This window comes from Cebus imitator, unplaced genomic scaffold, assembly GCF_001604975.1.
Source record: "Cebus imitator isolate Cc_AM_T3 unplaced genomic scaffold, Cebus_imitator-1.0 Scaffold299, whole genome shotgun sequence".
NCBI classification, from domain to species: Eukaryota; Metazoa; Chordata; class Mammalia; order Primates; family Cebidae; genus Cebus; species Cebus imitator.
Window position 1 is genome coordinate 1,070,233 of NW_016107614.1, and position 7,510 is coordinate 1,077,742.

The following is a 7,510-nucleotide window of genomic DNA, read 5'->3' on the forward strand; positions in this document are numbered from 1 at the left end:
AAAAAAAAAAAAAAATGAATAGATGTCACAAAACAAAACAAAAAAAGAAAGAGAAAAATGAGTAGACAAATGAAAAAATATTTGACTGGGATGTATCTTTAAATTCTCCTTAATATTTGGATTATCTCTAGTATTTAAACGTATTGTTTAACCAGTGTACATTTTTGGATTAACAGTTCAGTGTCACTACCCTAAAAAGTGTTCAATAAGTACATCTTTATGTTCTTGTACCTGGGAAAGAAGTACTCATGGGTAATGAGTTTTCCAGCTGTGAGACAGTGGTTGTTGGACAAACACAGCAAGGAAATGACTGTCTGAAGTTACATTCTTACTCAACAGCTCTTGGCAGCCATGAAAACAACCATTCATCAAACACTGGCACTAAAAGAGTCTCACAAAGCAAAGCAATGAAAACCTCAGCAATAAAACCTTGTGTCTCCCTTGAAAGAGACGATTAACTGTCCACCAAAGAGTCCTGTGCCCCCTACCATGATATAGAGTTGTTGCTAAGCAGCAGCTGCCCGTCCAGGGACCACATTTCTCAGCCTCCCTTGCATATAGATCAGGTCCCGTTCCTCCCAGGGAGGTGAGTGGGAGTGCTAAGTGTTACTTCTAGATCAAGGTATGCAGGAAGCAGGAAACCTCCTCCTGCCTCTCCTTCCTTACCTGCAAGCTTAATGCAAAGTGGATGGCCGAACCACAGTGTGGAAGGAGCCTGAGTCCTTGACTCACCTTATGGTGGAGCGTCTCCCTCTGCCCCAGAGTAGCCACAGTGGACAATGATGTGAGAAAGAAATAGATTTGTATATGAATAACAAATAGATTTTCATTATATGAAGCTGCTGAAATGCTGGGGTATATTTGTTATAGCAGCTAGCCATCAGCATTTACTCATTCCACCAAATGACTACATAGCATGTGCCTTTCATGGGATTGTAGAGATCAAGGACCTGGAATTCTTTCCTGAAAAGCTTACAGCCTAGTGGGACAGACAACCTGAATAAATATATCACCAATGGGAAAGCAGTATGTGACCCAACAAAAAACTTCAATACACCAATTTCCATTTACAAAATTGAAAGAATTTTTTAAAAAAGAAATAAAAATTTAAAACCTAAAAGGCATCAGGCCCAGATTATTTCATAGACAAACATTTTATAAAACTTTTTTTTTTTTTTTTTTTTTTGCAGGCAGAGACTGGCTCTGTCGCCCAGGCTGGAGTGCAGTGGCACAATCTCGGCTCACTGCAACCTCTGCCTCCTGGATTCAAGCGATTCTCCTGCCTCAGCCTCCCGAGTAGCTGGGATTACAGGCACCCACCACCACGACCGGCTAATTTTTCTGTTTTTAGTAGAGACAGGGTTTTGCCATGTTGGCCAGGCTGGTCTCAAACTGCTGACCTCAGGCAATTTGCCTGCCTTGGCCTCCCAAAGTGCTAGATTACAGGCATGAGCCACCACACCTGGCCAGAACCCACTTTTTAAAATGATATAGTTAAACTATTCCAGAACACAGACCAGTATAGAAAACTTCCTAATTTAGTCTATGAGTCCAGAATCACCCACTCTGGTACAAACGCCAAGCAAGAACATGCGCATGCACGTGCGCGTGCGCGCGCACACACACACACACACACACACACACCAGATTTCATCTGGAATATAGACAATTTAAAAATAATAAAAACAATAAGCCTACCACACAAAGGAGCCATTCCACTGCTAGCTATCTACCCAAGAGAAAGCATATGTGTCCACACAAAGACATGTACATGAATGTTTGAAGCAGCCGTACTTGCGATAATCATAAACGTGAAATAACACAAATGTCCATCAACAGGCTGAACAAATTATATAGTATGCCCATACCATAGCCTGACACTCAGCAATGAAAATGAACTATCATTACTGCAACATCATGAATGAATCTCAAAATAATTAAGCTGAGTAAAAGAAGCCAGATACCACCCTCTCCCAAAAGGAGCACATATTATTCATTCCATTTATATAAAATTTTAGAATTCTTTAATCACAGAAAGCAGAGCAGTGGTTCCCTGGGGTGGGGGAGATGGGAAGGAAAGAAGAGGGGGTACAAAGAGCACAGGGAAGCTTTTGGACATTATGAGTATGTTTTCTTTCTTTCTTTCTTTTGAGACAGGGTCTTGCTGGAGCACAGTGGCACAATCATAGCTATCATAGCTCACTGCAACCTCAAACTCCTGGGTTCAAGTGATCTTCCTGCCTCAGCCTCCATATTGGCTAGGACTACAGTCATGCACCACCATGCCAGACTGATTGTTCTGTTTTGCAGAGACCAAGTCTTGCTTTGTTGCCTAAGCTGGTGTTAAACTCCTGGGCTTAGGTGATCCTCTCACCTCAGCTTCCCAAAGTGCTGGGACTACTGTCATGAGCCACTGTGCCTGACCTGTTCATTGTCTTGGTGGTGATGATAGTTTCACCAGTGTATCCACATGTCAAAATTCATCACATTGTCCCCTGTAAATATGTGCTGTTTAATGTACATCAAGTACCCTAATAAATCAATTTTTTAAAAAAAGTAACCATCTAGGCAACCACTTCACCTCTTGGAGTCACATCTACAAATTTGGTTATTATTTACACCATCTATCTGTTGATAGGAGAATAAGATAACATTATGAATGTAAAAATATTTTGTGAACTGTGAATACAAGAGTACAGTGATATTGTGGAAACTTTATTACCATTAATGTCTTTAATTGACAATAATGTCACCATTATTATCATCACCAGCAGGTTATTCACTTAAGAGGAAAAAAAATCCACTTTAAGCCAGGTTATTCACTTAAGAGAAAAAAAATAGGACTGGGCGTGGCGGCATGCAGCTGTAGGTCTAGCTACTCAGGAAGCTGAGGCAGGAGGATGGCTTTAGACCAGGAGTTGGAGGCTGCAGTGAGTCGTGATCACGCCACTGCACTTCAGCCTGGGCAACAGAGGGAGATCCTCTGTCTAAAAAAAGGAAAATAACAAACCCAGCGAGTTCATTGGTTCCTAGGAATAGCTGTGAGGAGAAGGCAACAAGCTGACAACCAACTTCACCAGGGAAATGAGGAAAGTCAGGTTGTGAAATACCCAGATATGCAACAGCTAGGGCAGCCAAGTATGTAACTGTTACTGGGAAATGTCCCCTTTGCCTGGAAAAATTTTGGTTCGAATGAAATCATGGAAGATCCTGTGAACATACAATGAAGGGAATCTGTGAACCTGCTGTTACTAACACCTGAGAACCTGAGGCAACTCTCCCCAGATGGACTGGAAACCCTGAAAACTCTATGGGAAGAGTGAGTCCTCTTTCTAGGCTGAAAGGAAAGCAGAAGGGGGTACTGCTTGGTGAAGTGGCATAGTCAGGGAACTGCAAAAGGGAAGAAAAGACAGCAAAGAAGGACCTGAGAGTCTGGAGAGAAGGACCTCAGCTTTAGGAAAGTAACAATAATTTCAGCACCTCTGTGCCATCTTTTTAAAAAATGCTCAAGAAATTAATATAAGAACACAAGAGGCTGGGTGCAGTGGCTCTTGCCTGTAATCCCAGCACTTTGGGAGGCCAAGGCAGGTGGAGCACCTGAGGTCAGGAGTTCGAGACCAGCCTGGCCAACATGGCGAATACACCTCTCTACTAAAAATACAAAAATTAGCCGGGTGTGGTGGCTGGCACCTGTAATCTCGGCTACTCGGGAGGCTGAGGCAGGAGAATCACTTGAACCCAAGAGGTGGAGGTTGCAGTAAGCCAAGATCACGCCACTGCACTCCAGCCTGGGTGACAAGAGTGAAACTCCATCTCAAAAAAGAAAAAAAGGAGGCCGGGCGCGGTGGCTCATGCCTGTAATCCCAGCACTTTGGGAAGCCAAGACGGGCAGATCACGAGGTCAGGAGATCGAGACTATCCTGGCCAACACGGTGAAACCCCGTCTCTAACAAAAATACAAAAATTAGGTGGGCATGGTGGCATGCACCTGTAGTCCCAGCTACTCGAGAGGCTGAGGCAGGAGAATTGCTTGAACCTGGGAGGCAGAGGTTGCATAGAGCCAAGATCGTGCCACTGCACTCCAGCCTGGCTCCTGGCGACAGAACAAGACTGTCTCAAAAAAAAGAAAGAAAAAAAGGAGCACAAGAAAGAGCAGTAGACACCAATGAGAAAGAAGGATCAGCCTGTGCTGGTGAGATTATCATTCCTCAGGTGCAGGGAGACCCAGGGTGAAGGGGGCAGGAGGGAATTCACATTTATGAGCATTTACTATTACTGTGACTACGGTTCAGGCACTGAGCTCAGCATTTTATGTATATCTTATGAAATCCTCCCAACAAACATATACTACTGATAGCTGAATTGCACTGACTGAAATGCCAGGCACGCCTCATCTCATGAAGCTCTTTCAACAGCCCAGTGAGGTAGGTACTAATATTATCCCTGTTTACTAAGTCAGGAAGCTGAGAGGCAAAGAGATTTCATAAATTGCCTAAGACGAGACAACTAATAAGAGATAGAGCTCACCGCTGACATCACAGTCTGAGCTCACTCAAAAATTAGAACAAGTCATGCTAACTGCCTGGGAGACACAAAAGAAGACAGAACAGAGAACAGGACAAGATTGCAAAAGGCAGAGGCTTTAGTATTCAGAGTTCAGAGTCAGGTCAGGTATCCATACCTCTGGCACAGGGCCACGAGAGGGAGGAGGGGCCGGTGGGCAGTCTGACTTACCCTTCTCACATCCGGTGGACAGAGGGACGGTCTCCAGGGGACGGGAGAGTGACTTTGGCACAGTGAGCTAATTATACCTAAAGGTAACTACCTAACTTTATTACAACCTGGGAAGAGAGACGTTCTGGAAAGAAATTCAGATTTGTAATAACTTTTTAAAATATATAGAGAGAGTCTTGCTCTGTCACCCAGGCTGGAGTACAGTGGTACAATCATAGCTCGCTACAGCCTCAATTCAACCTCCTGGGCTCAAGCAATTGTCTCACTTCAGACACCCATGCAGCTGGGACTACTGGTGCATGCCACCATGCCCAGCTAATTGTTTTATTTTTTGTAGAGATGGGGGCTTGCTACATTGCTCAGGTTGGTCTCGAAATCCTGGGCTCAAGCAATCCCCCTGCCTTGGTCTCCTCCTAAAGTGCTGGGATTACAGGTGTGAGCCACCACCCCCAGCCTACTTTTTTTTTTGAGACAGTCTCACTCTGTCACCCAGACTGGAGTGCAGTGGCACAATCTCAGCTTACTGCAACCTCCAGCTCCCAGGTTTAAGCAATTCTCCTGCCTCAGCCTCCTGAGTAACTAGGATTACAGTTGCCCACCACTACCATGGCTGACTTTTTTTTTTTTTTTTTGTAGAGACAGGCTTTCACCATGTTGGCCAGGCTGATGTCAAATTCCTGACCTCAAGTGATCCACCCGCCTTGGCCTCCCAAAGTGCTGGGATTACAGGCATAAGCCACTGCACCCAGCCTCCTGGCCTGTTCCTTACAGTCTTTCTTTCCCACATTAGCTCAAGATGTAAATATTTCAAACTCAGATGAAGTTTGGATAAAGTATTTGGATGGTTGTGGAAAAAGCTCATCTGCTAGGAAATCTTTGAAGCAGCATGGTGGCATGGTAACACAGACCTGAGTTTGAAACTTGTTTCAGTCACTACATAGTCAAGTGCCCTGGGCACATTAGCCTACTCCTGTGAGCCTGTTTCCACGACTGTGAAATGGGAGTATGTGCTACTTGGGGGGAATGAGAGGATAAGAGATGTTATATAAGGCACCCATCATGTTCTTGGCTCCTGGTAGGTACTTCCGAAAATTAGTTCCCTTTCTCCCTCTTCCCAGCCTCGACTCAGAAGTGCTTCACAACTGGGTGTCAGGGCGCCCCCTTCAGGCGTCCTAGAGATGGCAGCAAGGAGAACCTGCCTCCAGCTGGAGGGACAGGCAAGTATGAAGCCTGGAGGGTCCGCCTCTGGCCTCCATCAGCTCACTGTCCCCACCTGTGCTGGTGAAGGAACAGCACAGCCTTGATGCTTACCAGATCCGAAACAGCCACCCAGTTCAAAAGGAATGAGGTGCCAGGTGCAGTGGCTCATGCCTGTAATCCCAGCACTTTGGGAGGCTAAGGCGGGTGGATCACCTAAGGTAGGGAGTTCGAGACCAGCCTGGCCAACATGGTAAAACCCCATTTCAACTAAAAATACAAAAATTAGCCGGGCATGGTGGCATGTGCCTGTAATCCCACCTACTCAGGAGGTTGAGGCAGGTGAATCGTTTGAACCCAGGAGGCAGAGGTTGCAATGAGCCAATATCACACGCTGCACTCCAGCCTGGGTGAGAGAGTGAGACTTGGTCTTAAAAAAAAAAAAAAAAAAGGAATGAGGCCATGGAATAGGGAGGGCAGCAGAAGGGCCTTCGGATTAGAAACCAGATTGGAATTTCCAAGGGCTATTGAGGCTGGTGTGGGTGGATCCCATGGACCTCCTGCTGGCTGTCTCCAAATGCTCTTCTTGAGTTCTGACTAGCTCCCCAGGATACTTTGCCCCACAAGGCCCAGAAAGTCTCAGGCCCTCCTCATCTCTTTCCAGCTGCCCCCACTAACCCTGGTCCCTGGGGCTCCTGTCCCCAAGACAGGCTATGGAGTGGGATGCAGCCACTCCAGGGCTCCCGCCCATCCTCACTACTCTCGGCAGGATAGGGGTTAGAAAGGGCACAGTCCTGAGGAATCACTTCCCCTATCGGTTTCCTCATCACTAGAAAAGGACCCCACCCTCTTTTTAAGGGTTTTATGAAGATCTCTATAGGGAACAGCCAAGGGACTAACACAGTTAACCAGAGTAAGAAAGTTAGAAAAGTTCCAGAAAGCCCATAGAATTCTTACAGTCCGTGACTACTGTTTCTGTGGACATAGAGAGTTAGAGCTGTATTATTGTTACATTTAAAAAGCAAGTTGTAGAAGAGTCTGTGTGTGTGTGTATGTGTGTGTGCACGCATGCGCGCACGCACATCCATAAATGTTTGATTAGTTATAAGCAATGAAGAAAGTGGCCAGGCGTGAGCCACCATCCCAGCCTCTTTTTACTTTGTCTTTTTTGTTGTTGTTTTGAGTCTCACTCTGTCACCGGGGCTGGAGTGCACAATCACGGCTCACTGCAGCCTCAACCTCTGAAGCTCAAGAGGTTCCCCCAACTTCAGCCTCCTGAGTAGCTGTGGGCATGCCACCATGCCCAGCCAATTTTTTTCATATTTTTTTGTAGAGACAGGGGTGTGCCATGTTGGCCAGGCTGGTCTTGAACTCCTGAGCTCAAGTGATCTACCCACCTCGGCCTCCCAAAATGTTGGGAATTACAGGCATGAGCCACTGCACCTGGCCCAGCTTTTCTTTTTACTTTTTACACATCTATACTGCTTACATGTTTTGATGGTACATATTGGTATTATATTTTCTTTTTTTTTTTTTTTTGGGACATATTACAAATAGCTATTGTGACCAAACAAAAAAC